A 24,798-nucleotide genomic window follows, 5' to 3' on the forward strand; every position below is an offset into this window, starting at 1 on the left:
TTTTTTTACCCTGTGTGTGTGATTTTGTACTAATTGGGACTATACTACCCACAAATGTGTTGTGATACTTTATATATACTCTGTGATACAGTGCTGCTATTTCAGGTCTTTTTATTTTAGGCTATGTTCTTTCACTCTGATTTTTTTGTTACTTGTATGTTACTATCTTAAATAAAAGTTGTTCAAAAATCAGACTGTCATACAGAATGATTGTACATCTAATTTACATTAACAACAGATATGATTCAGTGAGTTTATAATTGAGCCATTGGGACCAGCCAAGTCTCAGGTTCAATCCACAGTCTGCGTTGAGTTACTGATCTCAGTTAGTGGAGCGTTAATGGGCCAGAATTGGCTTTAGAGCTCCTGAGTTAGGGACAGAAAAATTGGTCAGGATTCCTGTTCCTAGGTTGTTGTCCAGCAACCCCTCCTGGGATTATGTGCATGGACATCAAGTGAGGATGGGATGGAGCTCGGCTGGGATGCTTCTGCCTCCATGTTATAATTGAATAGCCTGTTGATACCATCATGGCTCACCCATAAATAACGGCCATTTGGACGAGGCTCTTGAGGACACTTGTTTACTGCGGGATGTACCATAACAAGAAGTCAACGCCTTCCGGAGAGGCGAAGAGGGGTGGGGATGGAAATTGGCGAGAAAGAGATCCCTTGCTTCCAAACTAGCTCTCTTTAATTAGATTTTGTTTCATATTCTTTATTGACATTTTTGTCTTTCGTTTTTTTCATTGAATGACCACTCAGATATATTTGCCGTTAAAAATGTAAACTGAGCACAACGATTGATAAAAAAGGCTTTGTACAACAATTTGTCGTATTATTGTATTAATCAGAGGAGTGAACATCATGTTATGAGTAAGATTTATGATTGCAAAGAGTGAGACGCATCAGAAATCAGTGGAAACAGAAGAGGGCCGGAACTGTCAGAAGCACGTACATGGTTTTCCAATATGTGCTCCCAGCGGGGGAGGCTCTGCACCAGGAGTGCGCATTTGGAAAATCAGCCTTAAGTAACTGTGTTTGCTTTTATGACAGATGCAATTAAATAGGTCACATTTTTTACACCAAAAGTGAGCAAATCTTATTCCAAGTGCCAGACACTTGGCAGGTCTGCTTAACATACCAAACAAGTTTACTCAGACTTCAAGGATTAATTCAGATATCGAATTGAAGCCTGCATTGAAAGTCGTGAAGGTGCAAAAACAGTAAATGAAAGCCCAGCAAGTCTTTGTCTCTCAATTACTTGCCCATGTGACAATTAGGCTCTGCTGCATTGTCTTTGGTCAGGCCTGCTGTGCTTTTGTATGCAGAAACCCAGCGTTTATCTTTCAAGGCTGGAGAAAGCCGAATGATCTGGCCTGCGTGCTAGCAAAAAGGGATCAGAATTCAAACCCGCAATCTCCAGGAGTCCCCTTTGTGTCCTGGCAAAGGGCACGCAGTGGATCAGAGGCGACATCCCAGTTGTGTTTGCTTTGAGCGCAGTCGTTAATTTATGAATAATAAGGGAATCTCTTATCATGCCTAATTGAATTGGTGCATGATGTGGAGGTGACCAAACTGCTTTGATCGCTGTGATCCTGAGTGATGCTGAATTTGAAGTAGCTGAAGACACGACATGTGAATCCTCAGTAGATTTAGTCTTTTATTTGTTTTAACAGAATTTAATCTTCACACAGCCGAGCGCCTCTGCTGCTTTCTCTGTTTTACCCTTTTGATTGTGGCTTCCTGCAGCAGTTGTGCAAAGCGTGTAAAATTCCACGCCATTGTGCCATTTAAAAGCAACAGGAAGTTAAAAAATATATTTGAAATCAATGAAATTCCTGTCAGTTGTGTATTGATTCTGCTTTTCGGAAGTAACTGGCCTCTGACCAATTAAAATACTCGAGGTGGCTGGGTCAGTAAAAAGCCAAGCAGCAGGAGGAGTCTGTTCATGGCAGTCTTTTCATTTCACAACAAACACCTAATATGCCAGGTTAAATATTCAAACTTGTCAATTTGTGTTTGCTATATGAATTGAAAGAGAGTGAGACACAAAACCGAGAGAGAGAGACACACACAGTTTCCAATTCAGTGTACATATAGAGGGAATGGTTGATGGCCGTGCTGTTAATCAGTCTTTGGCCCTTTTCAAAAGGCCTCCAGAAATGGCTGACTCCATTAGTGTCCATGATGTGGAGATGCCGGTGATGGACTGGGGTGGACAAATGTAAGGAGTTGCACAACACCTGGTTATAGTTCAACAGTTTTATTTGAAATAAAACTGTTGGACTATAACCTGGTATTGTAAGACTCCTTAGAATTGGAGGAGCAGAGATCTCAGAGGGTTGTAGGGTTGCAGGAGGTCACAGAGATAGGGAGGGGTGAGGCCATGGAGGGATTTGAAAGCAAGGATGAGAATTTTAAAATTGAGGCATTGCCGGACAGGGAGTCAATGTCGGTCAGCGAGCACTGGGGTGATGGGTGAAAGGGACTTGGTGCAGAGTTTTGGATGAGCTCAAGTTTATGGAGGATGCAAAGTGGGAGGCCACATCTCATTATTTGGAATGAGACTCATTCACATTGATTTAGAAATGCAACTATTGCATCAGACGCTGCTACATCGATTTAAATGGGTTTGCAATTGAGCTCATTCTTTTTCATTCATTTCTCTCTTAATATTTCCTTGATGTTGAGAGCTGTATTGCTCCCTTGGTCCTACCTAGCCCTCTCAGAATTGCAGCTAGTAAATCATGAGAAATGCTCCCTAAAGACCTGCTGTGTGTGCAGCCTCAGGCACAGTGTTCTCCTTCTCCCTCTTCTCCCAGCTCTCTCTTGTCCTCCAACCCCAAAGGCAGACCAGCTAGGCCACACATGACTGCAATATAACTGTTTGCAAAGCAGATGAAAGCAGTCCGACACCAGCACAAAGTTGTTCCCAGAACGTAGCCAAAAAAATAGGCCCAGAAGCTAGCCATTAGCCTAAGAGGACAAACCAGCGACTAACTTATAAGGAGGGGATGAGCCCTTTAAACAGCACTCCTGCAGGGTCCTTACTGAGTGAGAGCCATGAGTTGCTGGCCGAGTTTATCAAATGGCAACCCGCACTGGGGCAGACCAATTTCACGAAAGGCTCCTACAACAGCACAGGACCCTTATTTTAATATTATAATGAGCTTCCTGAATCGTTCCTGCATGCATACCGGAGGTTTATGGAGCAGCCGGATCCAATATGGCCGACGGCGCACTTCCGGCGCAGGACGAGTGTGCCCATGTCACCCACCATATTGGACCCTTGGACGCCATTTTTACACCTGAGAAACGGACATGGCGTGATTGAAATTCTAGGCCATCGTGTCTAGCTTTGGCTAAGCCAATGTATTACATCTTTCATTTATTACGCAATAATAATAATTACCTCATGGAAAGCAAAAGTCACAGCAAAACATGTAGCTAATAAATATTTCATACTTCTCAACTTGACCTTATGTGACTTTAGTTAATTGGTTTATAGATCTACGTGAACTGTAGCAGCCTGGGGTGGGGGGTGGGGGGATGAGGTTTGACCCTGTCTATCAGTGGCACAGTCAGCAGGCTAGTTATATACAGTGAAACCGTTCAGTTCTTCAAACTCAAGGCTGCCATTAATCTGTTTTTCTTCATAGGCTGATGTATATATTTACTTTTCTGCACAACTCAAGTCAGCTATTTATTTTCCTTTGTTTTGTTTGCTTAATTAAAGTGGAGTTCATTTTCTGCGGTACTTATATTATTTCTCCGCAGTAGGCATTAACTTGAGACCAGTATCCAGAGGACCCAAGTTATACTGAGCAGAGCTTTGCACTTCTGTAAATGCTGATTACATTTTCAATATTAGCACAAAGAACAGAAAGGACACTCGGCTCTTTGCTAACATTAAAAATGAGGTTTAAGAAGTTTCTAGAAGGGCCGACTCTCGACATCCTGGGATGGGAGACTAGCAAGTGTGCCAAAGATGAGGAAGTGTGAGGGTAGCGGTACCTCAGGGGTTTGTTAATACTTTCTGCCTCTCTTTGTTCCTATCCTATTCTATTCTTTGCTAACTGTCAGTAAAGCACATACAGAAGCTTGTAAGAAATATGTGAGAGCTGCACATCGCGATGTCATTGTAATGTAACCATGGCTCATTTGGTAGCGCTCTCACCTCTGTCAGAAAGTTGTGGGTTAGCAACACAGGAACAGGAATAGACCATTCAGCCCCTCAAGTCTGTTCTGCCATTCAATGAGATCATGGCTGCTCTGTATCCTAACTCCATTTACCCACCTTGGCTCCATTTACCTTTATAACCTTGGCTAGCAAAAATCTAGCGATCTCAGATTTAAAATTAATTGAGCCAGCATTTACTACTTTTTGTGGGAGAGAGTCCATACTTCTACCACCCTTTGTGTGAAGAAGTGTCTCCTAACTTCTCTCCTGAAAGATCTGGCTCTGATTTTAAGATTATGTCCCCTTGTCCTAGACTTTCCCACCAGCGGAAAAAGTTTCTCTCCATCTATCCTATCAGCTCCTTTCAAAATCCAAAAAACCTCAATCAAATCGCCACGTAACCTTTTATATTCCAGGGAATACAAACCTAGTTTGTGTAATCGCGCCTCATAATTTAACCCTTGGAGCCCTGGTAACATTCTGGTGAACCTGCGCTGCACTCCTTCCAAGGCCAATATATCCTTTCCAAGGTGCGGTGCCTAGAGCTGTACACATTACTCCAGACTTGGTCTAGCCAGGGCTTTGTAGAGCTGTAGCAAATCTTCCTCTCCTTTATATTTTAGCCCTCTAGATATAAAGGCTATCAATCCATTAGCCTTTTTGATTATTTTTTGTACCCGACTACTATATTTTAGTGATCTGTGTACATAATCCCTATATCTCTTTGGACTGCCACTGTTCCTAGCTTTTCACCATTTAAAAAATACTCAGATCGATCCTTTTTTGGTCCAAAATGGATGACCTCACACTTAACTGCGTTGAAATCCATCTGCCACCGTTTTGCCCACTCACTTAATCTATCAATGTTTTTTTGTAATTTTATGCTCCCATCTACACTACTTACTATGCCACCAATCTTTGTGTCATTGGCAAACTTGGATGTATAGCTCTCTATTTTGTTATCTAAGTCAATTATAAATACAGTGAATAGTTGAGGACCCAGCACAGATCCTTGTGGGGCATCACTAGTTCACTTCCTTCCAATTCGAGTACATACCCATTATCTCTACTCTCTGTCTTCTACTGCTTTATCAATCTCTTAACCAGGTCAGAGTGTTTCAAGTCCCACTCCAGAGACTTGAGCACAATATCTAGACTGACACTCCAGTGCAGTACTGAGGGAGTGCTGCACTGTGGGAGGTCCCGTCTTTGGGACGAGATGTTAAACCGAGAACCCCATCTGGCTTCTCAGGTGGACGGAAAGGATCCCATAGCACTATTTTGAAGAAGAGCAGGGGAGTTCTCCCCGGTGTGCAAATTGGCTGCCACGTTTCCTACAGTGACTACACTTCAAAAAGTACTTAATTGGCTTTTATGCGCTTTGGGATATCCTGAGGTCGTGAAAAGCGCTGTATCAATGCAAGTCTTTCTTTCTTCCCCTTCCCTTTAGGAGAGAAAAAGCCAGGCCTCATTCCATCATGGCATGCTCCAGCACTCACTCCAGTCCTCCCAGACAGCACCCCAGGGGAGTTAGAGAGTGTCGAGCAAGGGCAATGCACTGGGTGAGACAAGCAGCACGGGTGATCAGGTGGCGGCACATGAGGAACAGGAACTTGGGAATCTCTATCTCACAGGCGCTGCTTTTAACAGAAGTATCAAATAAAAAGAAGAATTACAAATGCTGGAAATCTGGAATAAAAACAGAAACAGCTGGAAATACACTGGGGATCAGTCAGCATTAGGGTTACGACATTTCAGGTAGGTATCCTTCATCAATACTGAAGGCTGAGATATAAGGGTACACATTGTAAAAGCCATAACCCGCCTTTTCCCTTTACAGGTACTGACTGACCTGCTGTGTATTTCCAGCTTTTCCTGTTTGAAAATGTTAGAATTTGCTTGCCGATCACCAAGTGTTGGTGCAGGAAATTTGGGGCGGTGCCAGGCGAAGGAATCAGCTTCCCACATCTGCAGTACACTGCAGGGCGTTTTCACAACAAGAGGCATGCGGCAGCTCCAGGAGCACGTGCAGCAAATAGCCCAGTGCCAGAGGCTTCACGCATCCATTTCACAGACTACTGCTATAAAGGTCTGGGGTGCCACGTTGGAAAGGGCAATCTCTTCTGGTATGACAGGGGGTTGATTGCAGACAGTCCTGAGACACGGTTCAGTGATTTCACTGGGATAATCAGGTCTGGTTTCACCATAGAATGGTCGTGGTGAGATATGGCTGGAATGGGCACGGATTATGATGGTATCTCTCAGGACGTCAGCACATCTGGACCCTCCCGCCAGCCCCTTCTCATAACTGCACATGTGTCAGAAGATAGATGGGCCAGGTTGCCCCTGCAGTAATGGGAATGGTGCAGCCTGCAGGAAGCCCAACTCAGGACTCAGCTGCCATGAACCAAGAGACTCTTGCTGATGCACAGCAGCAAGTCACCTCATGCATACCTGCCACTGACATAGCTCCAGGGTTAAGAGTACATACTAAATACACCAAAACTACAACAACTTACATTTATAAAGCACCTCTAACATAGTAAAACGTCCCAAGGCGCTTCACAGGAGCGACTAACAAACAATATTTGACACCAAGTCACATAAGGCGATATCAGAACAGGTGACCAAAAGCTTGGTCAAAGAGGTACGTTTTAAGGAGCGCCTTAAAGGAGGAGAGAGAGGTAGAGAGGCGGAGAGGTTCAGGGAGGGAATGTCAGAGTTTAGGGCCTAGACAGCTGATGGCACGGCCACCAATGGTGGAGTGAAGAAAATCGGGGATGCGCAAGAGGCCAGAATTAGAGGAGCACAGAGATCTCGGAGAGTTGTAGGGTTGGAGGAGGTTACAGAGATAAGGAGGGGTGAGGCCATGGAGGGATTTGAAAACAAGGATGAGAATTTTAAAACCCAATGTTTTATCCTATCTACCACAGTGGGAGAGCTAATTCTTTTTCCACCTTAAATGGGAACAGAAATCTATGGGGAGTTCGTTCTGTTCAAAGTACTCCCCTGCTATAATCAGAAAACATATATATCTTTTACTGTTATTATTATCTAAATGTCCTACATTTAATTTAGGGTGCGTGAAGACCCACCATTTCAGGTCATATCTAGAGCTACCCCACAATGTCAGGGACAGGGAGGGGCTCCATTCACCCTGGAGTGGCTCTACATTTCAGACCAGCCTGGGAGTTGACCTGGAGCTAACCAACCCCGTGTGTACCCTGCACTGGCTGGATGCGGCCATGTAATCTGCCGGTAGAGTGCTTTCCCATGCTAATACTGTAAAAGATATAGGGGCTGAAATTTGTCTTTGGGCAGTTGCACAAAAGGGCGATTGCGAATCAGCAGAGCTTTATCAGACTCATTTTACGCTCATGCCCATTGCTCATTTTGCGCCAATTCCCAAGATCAATTTCGTCCCCATATTTCTTATATTTTTTTCCTGATAGACTTTGGAGGAAATACTTTGAACAGAATGTAACACCCTTAAACTTTCCCTCTCCATTTCTCATCAAGACAAGGTAAGCATTGACTGAGAACAACCCTTCGGCCCTTCTTTCTCAAACTGAATTTTTTTCTTTGTATTTAACGTTCTCCTCGAGTATTTTTAAAATCATCTGCCTTTTCCTTTCCCTGTTTTTCAGCTTTTTTTTTTCTCCGATTCTTTCCGTCTTTCTTTGCTGACCACTACATTCCTAAATATTTCCTAATCACAGTCAGCTAGTTGAGAGAGGAGGCTGAAATAGATTGCAAAGGGCACAGAGCGGGAAGGGGAGTAAAGGCCAACGTGCACCGAGGCCATTTCACTTCATTTATTTTTTTCCCAATCAACCATCGAGATACAGCATGAGCCTTACACAAGTGAGGCAAGGATGAATAAGCAAGACATGGGTTTATTGTCTAGGATAGGACACACTAGCACGTATCTTAATTAAAGATTTAAGACAAGACGCTTAATGGCGTAAACTCCTAATGTCTATTTTTAATGTGGTTTAATCATTTTTCTTATATTAATTATAAGAAACAGACTTTAATCTCAAATTGATCCCCTTGGAGGTGGAAAACTACATAATGAACTATTCTAGTTGGATCTTTTTAGAGTATAGCCAACTCAATGGGAATGCATGGCTCCGTCTGCTTTCTCAGGTGGACATAAAAATCCCATGGCACTATTTCAAAGAAGAGCAGAAGAGTTCTCCCCGGTGTCCTGGCCAATATTTACCTCTCAACCAACATCACAAAAAAAAACAGATTATCAGCTCATTATCAGATTGCTGTTTGTGGGACCTTGCTGTGCGCAAATTGGCTGCCGCGTTTCCTACATTACAACAGTGACTACACTTCAAATGTACTTTATTGGTTATAAAGTGCTTTTGGACCTCTTGAAGTCATGAAAGGCACTATACAAATGTACGTTCTTTATTTAATGCTAAACACTGCCACTCCACTAAATATTAAACTCAGAATAAGGAAGAAGACAGTTTAATTTATGAAGAAAAAGAAAAGGTATGTGAAAACAGAAAGGTTATTTTAATGGGGGACTTACGCCAATGGAATATATATTGGGAATAACCAAATGGTTGGTGTTTATGTTCCTACTTGTGCTCTCCTGGCCAGCCTCCCATCTTCCACCTTCCATAAACTTGAGCTCATCAAAACTCTGCTGCCCATATGCTAACTCGCACCAAGTCCCGTTCACCCATCACCCCTGTACACGTTGATCTACATTGGCTCCCGGTCCAGGAATGCCTCAATTTTAAAATTCTCATCTGTTTTCAAATCCCTCCATGGCCTGGCCCCTCCTTATTTTTGTAACCTTCTTCAGTCTTACAACCATTTGAGATCTCTGCCCTCCTCCAATTCTTGCGCATCCCCAATTTTAATCACTCCACCATTGGCGGCCATGCCTTCATCTGCCAAAGCCCAAAACTCTGAAATTCCCTCCCTAAACTTCTCCACCTCTCTACCTCTTTCTCCTCCTTTAAGGCGCTCCTTAAAACCTATCTCTTTGACCAACCCTTCCTAATATCTCCTTATGCACCTCGTGTCAAATTTTGTTTGATAATGGTCCTGTGAAGTGCCTTGGGACGTTTTACTATGTTAAAGGCGCTATATAAATGTAAGTTGTTGTTATTGTAAATGCGATGAGCCAGAGTGTTAGGGAAGCCATGAGAGATAGCGTGCATCTTAACCTGGTAATGGTGAATGACCCAGATAACATAAAAGAAATGGAAGCTGTGGAAGGACAGAGCACACAGAATGATCAAATTTGACATGATCTGGGATTCTGGAGCCAGGTCTGTATAATTATCAAAAGGCTATCTTCAAAGGAGATCTAAGGTAAGCTGAAGATCTAAGGTAAGCTGAAGACGAATTGAATACCTTAAAATGGATACTTCTGATCACGCCGGATAAATACATAACTAGCATTATCACACACAAACTAAACAAGCATGACCCTACATAGGCCAATAAAACAATCAAAAGTAAAACAATAAAGGAAAAAAATGCTACAAATCTTGTGGGGAAAACAGTGAGGGAAACGTTCATGCCATTTTTCCAGGGTTTGCATGACTCTTCTGCCGAAGTTATGGTGGACAAGCAGGCGAGCCCCTGTGGAAATTCTCGCCCCCCGCCCCACCCAGTACATTTAGTTGTTAGCTCTCAGAATACCTCTGTAATTGTAGCTAAATTGGAAATAAAACAGGAACAGTAAGTAACCATGCTCAGAAGATTGCAGACATCTGATGGCATACTTGGGCCGCAGCAGTGTGGATTGCTTTGACCTGCGTAAAGCATGGTGACATTCCTGTTTCGTGAAGCCTTGGCGAAAATATTCCAGGTGTTCCTTACAAAATCTGCATTTCTCGCGTATGTGAGTGTGAGGCCATTTTCTTGCATAGTGTGAAGAACGCAGCGAAGGGGCTTGTGTTTGTCAGGTTCTGCTTTGTTGGGTACACATATCAGAATATCATCGCTTACATTCAAGACTAGGATACCTTCAGTAAAGTGTCAGATGGTACAGTGAAATATCTCTGCTGCTGAAGTTATACTGAAGTTGGCCTTTGGTATCGCTTCGGGCTAACGTGTGTTGCAAAGGTTGCAATATAGGAGCTCCTCTTTAAGTTCCAGCTGGTGATACTCAGCATTGAGAAAACACGTGGGGGGTTGTTTATGCCATTCCTCTGAGTTTTCCGTGGCACTTCCGTCCAAGTTACGATGGATGAGTGGGAGATGCTTGTGGAAATTTACCTCCATGATTCGTTTACCTCTGCAATAATTTCATCCAGGGATCGCACATGATGTTCTTCATACATAATTACTTTGTTTGCTGATTGCGTAGTAACACAAAGGTGTATATCATTAGAATTCTTGCGCTTGTAGATGATTACTAAGGAAAATAGTCAAAGTGGACCTACTGCATATTCAATTGTTTTAGCTTAGCCTCAACTTTCTTTCATAGAGGAAATGGGGATGTAGCCCAGTGGTAGAGTGCATGCTTTGCATGGATGAGGCCCACAGTTCAATTCCACGTCTCCATGTCGTTCAGATTAAGGTAGTGTCATGGTTATAGTACTGGACTAGTAACTCAGAGGTCATGGGGTAGATCTTGACTTTGTGTGATAATGTAAAACAGGTGATAGCGAGTCGGCAGCCTGTTTTACATCTCTCCCCATTTTTATTTTCATTGGAGTATATGGAAATAAAAAATTGGTTGACGCAATCCCATATTATTAACAACAACTACTTGCATTTATATAGCGCCTTTGACATAGTAAAACGTCCCAAGGCGCTTCACAGGAGCAATTATCAAACAAAATTTGACACCGAGCTACATAAGGAAATATTAGGACAGGTGACCAAAAGCTTGGTCAAAGAGGTTGGTTTTAAGTAGCGTCTTAAAGGAGGAGAGAGAGGTAGAGAGGAGGAGAGGTTTAGGGAGGGAATTCCAGAGCTTAGGACCTAGACAGCTGAAGGCACAGCTGCTAATGGTGGAGCGATTAAAATCAGGGATGCGCAAGAGGCCAAAATTGGAGGAGCGCAGAGATCTTGGAGGGTTGTAGGGCTGGAAAAGGTTATAGAGATAGGGAGGGGTGAGGCCATGGAGGGATCTGAAAACAAGGATGAGAATTTCAAAATCGAGGCGCTCCCGGACCAGGAGCCAACGTAGGTCAGTGAGCACAGGGGTAATGGATAAACGGGATTTGGTGCGAGTTAGGATACTGGCATCAGGTGAGCTCAAATTTATGGAGGGTGGAAGATGAGAAGCCAGCCAGGAGAGCATTGGAATAGTCAAGTCTAGAGGTAACAAAGGCATGCATGAGGGTTTCAGCAGCAGATGAGCTGAGGCAGGGCAATGTTACAGAGGTGGAAGTAGGCGGTCTTGATGATGGAGCAGATACATGGTCGGAAGCTCATCTCAGGTTCAAATAGGATGCCAAGGTTGCAAATGGTTTGGTTCAGCCTCAGACAGTGGCCAGGGAGAGGGATGGAGTCGATAGCTAGGAAATGGAGTTTGTGGCACGGACCGAAGACAATGGCTTCAGTCTTCCCGATATTTAGTTGGAGGAAATCGGTTGCACTATATTGTTACTGAGATAGATATAGAACATGGAATATATTTTTGAGTCAGTCCAGATATACCTGGGGTGACAGCTAAGTGCAGTCTGTGTACCGTAAGTAGTTAATGAACTTTTCTATACTTTCTGAACCCTCTTTAATTCTTCCTGAATTATCCATGAACCTCTCACTAATAATTTTTAAGCATTCTTGTCAGCAAAAATGTCGGGTGTGAAATTGGTCTTTAAAATTGGCAGGAGACGGTCTCCCAGTGAATCAGTAGTTCTTTTTAACGGTGTAAATCGGGCTGCCAATTCACCATGAACCTGTTTAACAGTACTGCAATAGACCAATTTCACCCCCACTGTGTTTTCTTAACGCTGAATGTTTATTTGCAGCAAAACTCCTCGATTGTTACAAGTATACAATCGCCACATGGTCTTTGCTCCAATAATAAAATCCTAACTCCGCCTGTCATATCCAGATGAATACCTTGCAGCGAGGGCAGAATTAGGCAGGACTTTCCTTCCCTCGCTGGTTGAATAGCCTCACTATCTGGACTCACACTTGAGGAATGAACGTACACCTGTAGAACTGAACCAGAAGAAGAGTGGGCAACCTCAGGGTAAGAAGGGAGAAACTTGGCAAAAAGACTGTAAACAATCTTCTCACTATTCTCACAACAACCGTGGCATCCTATTTGACCCTGAGATGAGCTTCCGACCAGACATCCACTCCATCACCAAGACCGCCTACTTCTACCTCTGTAACATCGCCCTAGGCCCTAAGCTCTGGTATTCCCTCCCTAAACCCCTCTGCCTCTCCACCTCTCCTCCTTTAAGATGTTCCTTAAAGCCTACCTCTTTGACCAAGCTTTGGATCACCTCTCCTCCTGTCTCCTTAAGTAGCTCAGTGCAAATTTTGTTTGAAAATCGCTCCTGTGAAGCACCTTGGGATGTTAAAGGCACAGTATAAATGCAAGTTGTTATTGTTATTGCATCACGCACTGATATAATGGGGCAGAATTTGCAGCAGCCGGGCATCTCACAGCATCTGCTGTTAATTAGACTTGCTCCTGGCACCCTTCAGCTCAAAAAAATGTTTGCCCACTAAGTTGCTGAAAGTGCGAGTTGATAACAGCGCAGTGAGGGAAACAGGGCATCTGGGACCTGAGTGAACAAGCAACTGTGTAACTCCTTAAGCATTGAGATTGAAGGATTGGGAAATAAACAGCGGAAGGACTGAGAAGGAGGGTGAACTAAAGGGGGTGAATTCAATGTCAAATCAGGTACAGAAAGAGAAATAAAGAGAGAGAAAGAAAGATTGGATTAAGAGAGAGAGAAAAAGAGACAGAAAGGAAAAGTAAGAAAAAATAAATTTTAAGTATTAAATCTGACATTTTTAAAATCTCCCCGAAAAATTTAAAACCTGAAGGATTGAGACTTTACACTTATAATAGTTAATTTTCAGTGCCAGAGAGGTTGATTGGCAGTAATTAACACTTATCACGTCGATAATTGTTAGTTTCTGTGGTGAGTTTAATGGGCAATTAATGGGCAAATACAGCAAGTTCCGAAAAATACGGGAGGCTAAGGACAAGATGCCATTTTCGCGAAGCTAATGGCGGAGTGGTGCAACTTGGACAGCAATTTTTGAATATTTACATTTAACATCTGCATCTGCTCCTTGCCTGAAGTTGCTGTGACATTTGCCCATAAATAACAGCGAGCGCCATTAGCCTTGCAGTTATTTTGACAGCAAATCCTGGCCCAATATGTATTACTCTGGCTTATCTAATACCCTGCACTGTTCTCCAAAACATAAAATCTGCTGTATTTAAAATTCTTAACTCATTACAAATGCACCATTTTCTTACTACAAAGATAATTAGACATATTACTTATCAATAGTAGATGGACAGGCCTTGGGCCTAGTAGGAATAAGTTCAACTACCGCCAGTTCATGCTATTTGGAATGATAACCCTACGTACTTAATAACTTGGAAAACAAACTCAGATTTCTGAAACACCAATTAACCCTTTCAGAACTCCACTAACTCCACCAAAGGAAAACCAAAAAAATCACATGTGTCAGGATTCTGAGAGAAAAACATAAACTGCTGGAAAGGCACAGCAAGTCAATCAGCATCTCAAAGAGAAAGGCTAATAGTTTACGTGTGAACTTCATCGCAACTAACAATGATCAGGTTGGAGGAACTCCTTTTACAGGACTGACAAGGGCATGCCTGTGAAAACAAAGAAGGGAGAGGAGACATCTCTGTGTCCCAAAATGTAGATTTAGTTTGTTCCTTCATGTGCAGGTCTATCATATTGTTAGGCCTCAGCTATAGTATTGTGTCCAATTCTGGACACCACACTTGAGGAAGTATGTCAATGCCTTGGAGAGGGTGCAGAGGAGATTTACCAGAATTATACCAGGAATGAGGGACTTCAGTTGTGTGGAGAGACTAGAGAAGCTGGGATTGTTCTCCTTGGAGCAGAGAAGGTTAAGGGGAGATTCAATAGTGGTCAAAATTTTGAGAGGTTTTGACAAAGTAAATGAGAAACTGTTTCCACTGACAGGAGGGTCAGTAACCAAAGGACACAGATTTAAGATAATTGGCAAAAGAACCAGAGGGGAGATGAGGAGAATTTTTTTACGTAGCAAGTTGTAACAACCTGAAATGCACTGCCTGAAAGGGTGATAGAAGCTGATTCAATGGTAACTTTGAAAAGTGAATTGGATATATACTTGAAGGGGAAAAACTTGAATGGCTATGAGGAAAGAGCAGGGGAGTGGGACTAATTGTATAGCTCTTTCAAAGAGCCGGCACAGGTACAATGGGCTGAATGGCCTCCTTCTGTATTATAAGAGTCTATGTTTTTGTTTTCAATACCTTATAATTTTTTTAGACATATAGGATGCAAGTGAGTATTTTGTAAAGTGCAATCCTTACTCAGGGATGTGATGTCAAAAGTCATGTAAATATTAATTTATAAGAAAAGCCATTTTTAATGGAGTAATTTGGCTGTTTGCAGCCAATGAACAAAGCGTATTGCTCTTATAAAGATATTACTAAGCAACTGAGATCCAGAAATTCCCAAGTTTGATTCCTGATCATAAGACCATAAGAGACCATAAGAGATAGGAGCAGGAGTAGGCCATTTGGCCCCTCGAGCCTGCTCCGCCATTCAATGAGATCATGGCTGATCTGATTTTTACCTCAACTCCACTTTCCCGCCTTTTCCCCATATCCTTTGACTCCCTTGCTGATCAAAAATTTGTCTAACTCAGCCTTGAATGTATTCAATGACTCAGCCTCCACAGCTTTTTGGGGTAAAGAATTCCAAAGAATCACGACCCTCTGGGAGAAGAAATTCCTCCTCATTTCCATCTTAAATGGGTGACCCCTTATTCTGAGACTATGCCCCCTAGTTTTAGAGTCCGCCATGAGGGGTAACATCCTCTCAGCATCTACCCTATTGAGTCCCCTCAGAATCTTGTATGTTTCAATAAAGGTCTCCTCTCATTCTTCTAAACTCCAATGAGTATAGACCCAACCTGTTCAATCTTTCCTCATAAGACAACCCTTCCATACCTGGAATCAACCTAGTGAACCTTCTCTGAACTGCCGCCAATGCAAGTATGTCCTTCCTTAAATAAGGGCACCAGAACTGTATGTAGTACTCCAAAGTTGGGGAAATCAATGCTGAGTTAGTTGGCACAGTCAGGGTGGAGGGGTAAATCAACCAGGGTTCTCATTTTTGATCCACACACCAGCACATTTTGAGCTAAAATGTGCTGGTGTGTGGATGTTGGGTCAAGGCAGGATTGGGATAGGTGGTGATGCCTTCCAGGACTCAATAACCCCAGAACTTGCATTTATATAGCACCTTTCACAACCTCGGGGCGTCCCAAAGCACTTCACAGCCAATGAAGTACTTTTGAAGTACAGTGACTGTTGTAATGTAGGAAACGAGGCAGGCAATTTGTCCCACAAACAGCAATGTGATGATGCTCAGATAATCTGTTTTTTTTAGTGATGTTGGTTGAAAGAGAAATTTTGGTCAGGACACTAGGGAGAACTCCCTGTTCTTCTTCGAAATAGTGCTGTGGGATCTTTTACTGAATAGGACTGTCAATGCTCAGACCTGAAGAGTGGCCATTAGGGTGAGATATCAAAAGACGTAAGTCACCACCTTCAGGAGAGGAAGGAAGCTAGTTGAAAGAAAGAAAACGACAACAACTTGCATTTATATAGCGCCTTTAACATAGTAAATGTTCCCAAGGCACTTCATAGGAGCATTATCAAACAAAATTTGACACTGAGCCACATAAAGAGATATTAGGATAGGCGACCAAAAGCTTGGTCCAAGAGGTTGGTTTTAAGGAGCATCTTAAAGGATAATGGACAAAAGGCCTCATGCATTCTCACAACTTATATATCGCTCAGTTTTTATATATAGCAAGTCACTCCAGATTGGAGAAATTAGTCCACCATTCAAAAATTGCCTCAGTGATCTCCCTTTTGAGGTTTGCTCCAATTTATCGTTTGGGATAGCTCCCAGACTAGACGTGTATCCATTTCTGCACTTTGCCGGGTACTGGAATGTATTATGTCCATGCTGCCGAGAGCTAAGGCATTTTCAAGAGGACCCTGAGCAGGCTGCAAACGGCTAGACCCCAACGTTAACTGCGAGATATGTACCCTCAGTCAGACTGTGCAAACTTTGACATGTGGATGCGGATCTTTCCCATATTTGCCATCGGCTTTATCAGTTTCCCAGAACAAATTTGAGCAAAAGGAAACATTACCTCCATAAGCCAAACAAAGGCAGTTTTGAAATTTTGTCTATTTACACGTGCGTCAGATGTTTTTGCTAAGGCTCTTGAAAAGTGAGGATAATTGAATGGTGCCAGTGTGTTCGTGGGAGGCTGATGAGTTGTAAAGGTTTTATAAACAACCGTGCTAGCTTCAGCTGCAGCGTAGCCAACAATGTTTGTTAATCTCGCTGATCAAGTGTGCGCCCCTCACAGTACAAATACACCAGAGTTCGAGGGAGTCAATAGTGTAACTTTACTGTTTGCAAAATCGCTCCGTATTATAATCAGAAAGTTTACCGAGAGCCCAATAGTCAAATATAATAAACTCTTAAGCAAGCTCATGTACAAAAACAAAGAAAAACATCCCCATTTGACATTTTTCTTCCTGATTGTGTTTGCGGAAGGATCTGGAAAATGGAGAGAATGATGCGTGCTATCTCTGCAGGTTTTTAATCTGTGATAATTGACTCAAAAATGACTATCATTTCCATTCATAATTTTTTTTAACGCTGGGGTTCCTATTGGTACAGTTGTTCTGTAATTTGCTTGCACAGTACTGCAGTAGGGCCAGTTTTACAAAATTGCTCTCTTAGTGTAGAACCTTGCTTGCCCGGAGCGCGTAATGGGGAAATTTAGGCACGGACCCCAGAACTTTGCAACCATTCAAATCTTGGGCATCGCACCCATGATGGTGATGGATGAGGCTCTCCATTAGCAGCACACACATGTAAAATCATTCTCAGTGGATCTGTTTCCGTAACGATACGCACTAATATAGCGATGTTACCCACTTCAGGATTAAGGTGGTTAACTGGTGCAGAGGGGCAATTGGTTCAGAGTGCACACAGACTACCCACCTTGGTCTAAGGATGCCATTAGAGTGGATCACTATCCTTGTTTTAATTTCTATTTGAAAATCAAGTGAAGTATCTTGTTTACTATAGGCTTGTTTGTAAATGTAGTCAAGAAGATGCCTTGATACAAAGGGGATAATTTTGTCTTTGGACAATAGTGCAAAACAGGTGATATCTGTCCCGATTTTCATTTCCATCGACTTAAGCGGAAATAAATATCGGGAGAGATGCATAACGTGAATCACCCAAAGTCAAAATTACCCCCGATCGCTTGTTAAACAAACATGCTTATGTTACATTATCTCAGTATTCACCTCACCGTGTTCTATCTGCATGAAAAGTGATGTGGAGTCATTAAGTAAATACACAGCAGCTCAGGCTGTGGATCCAGCATTGGTTTCATAGAGACTGGGGAAGGTGAGGTGAGCGAATTTCCTCAGGGCTTCTCCCGCTCGATCATCATAACTTCAGTGGAAGCTCGGCAGAAACCTCATTTGCACGTTCCAATAATAATCAGAAAAAAACCCTGCCTGATTTTATCCCCTTTCTAACTCAGAGGAGCTGAGGTGAGTTGCCCCTACTGCTGCTCCAGCTGACAGCAGCTAATTTGGCCCAGTCCAAGGGCTGAACCTGGCACTTTCCTATTTTGTGTGGCCCTGTGTGATTAATATTATAATCATAAAGCTGCTTCTGCTGTTTGAGCAGCTTTATTGCTATATAATTGCTTGTTGCAGCATCACTGTGCTTGAGCACCAAACTTTTTTTTTAAAAAACTGAATGGCCCAAGGAGATAGAAATTTCTTTGAACTGCGGGCTGTCAAAGGCTTTCCTGTCATTCCTTTCTTAATCAATTCTTTTTTGGGAATGAGTAGTGGCACAATATGCAGCCACTCAGACGATGTCATTTCCAGGCCAGGCCTTCTGATGATGTCACTTCCTCCCTCAAATGACCTCCTTTCCCTTCTCAGAGAGTGCTAAGTATTATGGTATAGATCCACAAACACTGGGACCCCCCCCACCGATCTCTTACCCAAATGGCCATTCCTCAAAAGCAAAATACTGCAGACGCTGGAAATCTGAAATAAAAACACTCAGCAGTCAAGAAAAGTCGATGTTTCAGGAACTGAGGAAAAGGTTGCATCTAAAATGTCAACTTTTGTTCTCTCCACAGATGCTGCCTGACCGGCTGTTCATTCTCATTATGTGCGCCTCGAGAGTGGGTCTCAACATTCGCCAAACATGGAGGGCATCAATGACCAAACCCGTTCCGTCCTCATAAAATGGCCACAAGTGTGCACCTTCCAGTTGGGTTCACTACATATGCTTAGAGCTTGGCGGGGATTCTTTCGATTGTCCGGCGTAAGGATCGCGGAAACCCCGCAGAACCGGCATTAACAACAGCATCAACAACAACTTGCATTTAAACAGTACCTTTAACATAGTAAAACGTCCCAAGGCACTTCACAGGAGCGTAATCAGACAAATTTTGACACCGAGTCACATAAAGAGATATTAGGACAGGTGACCAAAAGCTTGGTCAAAGAAGTAGGTTTTAATCAGCGACTTAAAGGAGGATAGAGAGCCAGGGAGACGGAGAGGTTTACGAGGGAATTCCAGAGCTTATGGCCTCGGCAGCTGAAGGCACGGCCGCCAATGGAGGGGCAAGGGAAATCAGGGATGCGCAAGAGGCCAGAGTTGGAGGAGCACAGAGATCTCGGAGGGTTATAGGGCTTGAGGAGGTTACAGAGATAGGGAGGGGTGAGGCCATGGAGGGAATTGAACACAAGGATGGGAATTTTTATATCAAGGCCATTTACGTAATTTCTCCAGGGTTTCTGTCGGCCTTCTGTTGAAGTTAACAGCAGATGATTGGGAGAACCACCACAGAAATTCTACCCCAGTACCTCCTAGTCTGTGTGGGTAGTACTTTATTCAGCAGTGCCTCAGCTGACATTAGAGAGGTGACAGTCTAGGGTTCATGGCTATGTTTAATGTAACATTACACGGTCACCATAGAAATTACTGCCTTGCAGTTCTATTAACATCAGACAGCAAAGAACTTAAACATCCCCGCTGGGAATTTCCACAGAGAGGTTCTCCCAATCTTCTGCTCTAACTTCAACGGAAACCATGGAGAAATGGTGCAAACGTGTCGTGTATCCAGGGTTTCCTCTTATCTTCCGAGAGAACGCCTGCGGAAATTCTACCCCAGTATTTGGACATGTTTACACACAGCTTTGGAATATTGTCACCCAAGTTCACTGGCTTGAAACTCAGAATATAGGCTACAGGCGTTTGAACAATACCATCACTATGGTTACCATTAAGAGAGGGGCTCATTTGGGCTCATTGTTGACTTGGAACAAATTCTCTTTGTCATTGTATCATCTGTTATCAGATGTCATTAGTCATACCTCACCCACAACCAGACATTTAATTCAAATCATTTATGAATCATAACATTTTGAAACGTTACTTTTCTTACAGTCTTTAAATTACATTCTCTCTAAGTCAAAGCAACTATAAAAATTCTTCAACAATCAGGGGGTTGGGGAGGAGTGAGTGTTTTTCCCCCTATCTTCTTTTAACCTCTGCCAGTTCAGTAGGCCTTAGGATCTTGACATTTCTCTCATGATAGCTTCAGATTGCCATGAGGAAATGTCACCAGGTTCATTGACATTTGTACTGCTTTGCATTTGGGAAAATGGGCCTCTGCAGTATCTCTCACCACGGGGGTTATTTTAACTTTTGACGATAGTGTAAAATAGGTGATATCAGATCAGCCATTCGTTATACACCTTTCCTGATTTGTGTTTCAAACAGCCGAAAAGAAATGGCCACGGTCACCTTCATCGCCCGGGGGCCGAGGTGCTGGCTCGGCTGGAGGGCCGCGACTTCGAGTTCCTGATGAAGAAGAGGAACGTGACGATCGGCCGCAACTCGAGCCAGGGCCAGGTGGCTGTCAACATGGGCCACTCCAGCTTCATCTCCCGCAGGCACTTGGAGATCTTCCGCTGTGGGGAGGCTGCCACCGTCGGTTTCTACCTGAAGTGTCTGGGCAAGAACGGGGTGTTGGTGGACGGCGTCTTTCAGCGGAGAGGAGCGCCCGCGCTGCAGCTCCCCAGATTATGGACCTTCAGGTTCCCCAGCACAAACATCAAGATCTCATTTACTGCACTGTGCAGTGAAAAAAAAGAAAAACAGGAGGCCCCAGAATCCCCAGTGAGGCCAGTACAACCACAAATCTCCCCTCTGAAGATAAACATTCCAGACAACATAGCTGATCTGATCAGTCCCCTCCCTTCTCCTACTGGAACAATCAGTGCTGCAAACTCCTGCCCTTCCAGCCCCAGGGGTGCTGGTTCGTCTGGCTACCGAATAAGTCGTGGACTTCATTGTGACCTGCAAATAATGTCTGACCATACACAGAACAATTCGGAGAATGACAAGGAAACATCAGATGGAGACAGCCCAAAGGATGATGCAAAGCCACCTTACTCCTATGCACAGTTAATAGTTCAAGCGATCACAACAGCACCAGATAAACAGCTTACATTAAGTGGAATCGACACACACATCACAAAGAATTATCCATATTACAGGACAGCAGACAAAGGCTGGCAGAATTCCATCCGACACAATCTTTCCCTGAATCACTACTTCATTAAGGTACCACGTTCCCAGGAGGAGCCTGGGAAAGGCTCATTCTGGAGGATAGACCCTGCTTCTGAAAGCAAACTACCAGAGCAGGCCTTTAGGAAACGAAGGCCAAGGGGAATGACCTGCTTCAGAACTCCCTTAGGACCTCTTTCTTCCAGATGCACACCAGCTTCTCCAAGCCACCCTGGTGTGTTTTCATCCCACTCCAGTGGTGTGCAAGCCCCAGAGAGTCTGTCCAGGGAAGGTTCTCCAGTCCCCACAGATCATGAATCTAGCACTGTGCAACCTAAGTTAGCAGTAATACAAGAGGCAAGGTATGCTCAGAGTGCACCAGGATCACCGCTGTCTACCCAGCCAGTTTTAATCACTGTCCAACGCCAAATTTCACATTCTATGAAACCTGTCACGTATACCGTGGCCACTCCTGTTACATCAACGTCCCAGCAGTCTATGTTGCAAACTGTTCATGTGTTTCATCACAATACAAATAGTACAAACAGTTGTTCAAGAACAAGTGAAAGGGAAAAGCGTAGAGCAGCGGAAAGAAAGTGTACTTTAGGCACGACGGATAAAATAAAAACTAGAAGGCGTAAGGCGATTAACCCAGCATCAAAGCTGTGGCAGGGGGTTGGGAATCTGAGCAGGGAGACAGAGGAAAGCGTGTCAGGAAGGGACAGAAGGTATGGAGTAAAAGGTAAAGTGTTAAAAAAGGAAAAAGCAGGAACTAAGTGTCACAAAACATATTTGAAAGTTCTTTATCTGAATGCACGTAGCATTCGTAACAAAATGGACGCGTTAACGGCACAAATAACGACGTATGGGTATGATCTTGTGGCCATTACAGAAACATGGCTGCAGGGTGACAACGACTGGGAATTAAATATGCCAGGGTATTTAACAATCAGGAAGGACAGGCAGGAAGGAAAGGGAGGTGGGGTGGTTATGTTAATAAAGGAAGGAATCACTGTAATACAGAGAAATTATATTGGGACAAAGGATCAGGACAATGAAACAGTTTGGGTAGAGATAAGGAATAATAAGGGGAAAAAAGCATTAGTGGGCGTAATATATAGGCATCCTAATAGTTGCAACTCTGCTGGAAGAAGTATTCATCAGGAAATAGTCAGGGCATGTAATAAGGGAACAGCTATAATTATGGGGGATTTTAACTATCATATTAACTGGACAAATCAAATTGGGTAGGGCAGCCTTGAGGAAGAGTTTATTGAGTGTATTAGGGATGGATTTCTTGAGCAGTATGTAACTGATCCTACAAGGGGGCAAGCAACCTTGGAACTGGCCCTGTGTAATTAGCCAGGATTAATTAATAATGTCCTAGTTAAGGATCCCCTTGGAATGAGTGACCATAACATGGTTACATTCCATATCCAATTAGAGGGTGAGAAGGTTGGTTCTCAAACAAGCGTGCTGAGCTTGAATAAAGGAGACTATGATGGTATGAGAGCGGAATTGATTAAAGTGGACTGGGAAAATAGATTAAAGGGTAAGACGGTACATGAGCAGTGGTGTTCATTTAAGGAGTTATTTTACAACTTTCAAAAAATATATATTCCACTGAGGCAAAAAGAGTGTAAAAGAAATGACAGCCATCCGTGGCTAAGTAAAGAAATTAAGGATAGTATCCGACTAAAAATAAGGACATATAAGGTAGCCAAACTTAGTGGGAGGATAGAAGATTGGGAAGTCTTCAAAAGACAGCAAAAAGTAACTAAAGGATTGATTAAGAAAGGGAAGATAGATTATGAAAATAAATTAGCAAAAAATATAAAAACAGATAGCAAGAGTTTCTACAGTTATATAAAAAGAAAAAGGGTGGCTAAGGCAAATGTAGGTCCCTTAGAGGATGAGACCGGGAAATTAATGGTGGGATACAAGGAGATGGCAAAAATGCTGAACAAATATTTTGTTTCAGTCTTTACGGTAGAGGACACTAAGAATATCCCAACACTGGACAAACAGGGGGCTCTGGGGGGGGGGGGGAGGAGCTAAATACGATTAAAATCACTAAGGAATTGGTATTCAGTAAATTAATGGGACTCAAGGCGAATAAATCCCCTGGACCTGATGGCTTCCATCCTAGGGTCTTGAGGGAAGTGGCAGTAGGGATTGTGGATGCTTTGGTAATAATTTTCCAAAATTCTCTGGACTCGGCAAAGGTCCCGGCAGATTGGAAAACTGCTAACGTAACACCCTTATTTAAAAAGGGTAGTAGGCAGAAGGCTGGAAATTATAGACCAGTTAGCCTAACATCTGTGGTGGGTAAAATTTTGGAGTCTATTATTAAGGAGACAGTAGCGGACCATTTGGATAAACATAATTTAACAGGACAAAGTCAGCTTGGCTTTACGAAGGGGAAGTCATGTCTGACAAATTTGCTTGAGTTCTTTGAGGACATAATGTACAGGGTGGATAAAGGGGAACCAGTGGACGTAGTGTATTTAGACTTCCAGAAGGCATTTGACAAGGTGCCACATAAAAGATTATTGCTCAAGATAAAGAATCACTGGATTGGGGGTAATATTCTAGCATGGGTGGAGGATTGGTTATCTAACAGGAAGCAGAGAGTTGGGATAAACGGTTCATTCTCGGACTGGCAACCAGTAGCCAGTGGTGTTCCGCAGGGGTCAGTGCTGGGTCCCCAACTCTTTACAATCTATATTAATGATTTTGAGGACGGGACCGAGTGTAACATATCAAAGCTTGCAGATGATACAAAGATGGGAGGGAAAGTAGAGAGTGAGGAGGACATAAAAAACCGACAAGTGGATATAGACAGGCTGGGTGAGTGGGCGGAGATTTGGCAGATGCAATACAATATTGGAAAATGTGAGGTTATGCACTTTGGCAGGAAAAATCAGAGAGCAAGTTATTATCTTAATGGAGAGAAACTGGAAAGTACTGCAGTACAAAGGGATCTGGGGGTCCTAGTGCAAGAAAATCAAAAAGTTAGTATGCAGGTGCAGCAGGTGATCAAGAAGGCCAATGGAATGTTGCCGTTTATTGCTAGGGGGATAGAATATAAAAACAGGGAGTTATTGCTGCAGTTATATAAGGTATTGGTGAGACCGCACCTGGAATACTGCATACAGTTTTGGTGTCCATACTTCAGAAAAGACATACTTGCTCTCGAGGCAGTACAAAGAAGGTTCACTCGGTTAATCCCGGGGATGAGGGGGCAGACATATGAGGAGAGGCTGAGTAGATTGGGACTCTACTCATTGGAGTTCAGAAGAATGAGAGGCGATCTTATTGAAACATATAAGATTGTGAAGGAGCTTGATCGGGTGGATGCGGTAAGGATGTTCCCAAGGATGGGTAAAACTAGAACTAGGGGGCATAATCTTAGAATAAGGGGCTGCTCTTTCAAAACTGAGATGAGGAGAAACTTCTTCACTCAGAGGGTAGTAGGTCTGTGGAATTTGCTGCCCCAGGAAGCTGTGGAAGCTACATCATTGAATAAATTTAAAACAGAAATAGACAGTTTCCTAGAAGTAAAGGGAATTAGGGGTTACGGGGAGCGGGCAGGAAATTGGACATGAATTTAGATTTGAGGTTAGGATCAGATCAGCCATGATCTTATTGAATGGCGGAGCAGGCTCGAGGGGCCGATTGGCCTACTCCTGCTCCTATTTCTTATGTTCTTATAAAAATCACTAGTAGCCAAAAACAACTTTCCAGCGACTTACCTTAATAGAG

General features: G+C 43.2%; 1 pseudogene; it reads left to right on the plus strand.

Annotated features, from left to right (window-relative positions):
* The window catches only part of LOC137324844 (forkhead box protein K2 pseudogene), a 56,334-nt pseudogene that overhangs the window by 23,472 nt on the left and 8,064 nt on the right, over positions 1-24,798 (plus strand).

The sequence above is a fragment of the Heptranchias perlo genome, chromosome 8 (assembly GCF_035084215.1).
Source record: "Heptranchias perlo isolate sHepPer1 chromosome 8, sHepPer1.hap1, whole genome shotgun sequence".
Classification (NCBI taxonomy): domain Eukaryota; kingdom Metazoa; phylum Chordata; class Chondrichthyes; order Hexanchiformes; family Hexanchidae; genus Heptranchias; species Heptranchias perlo.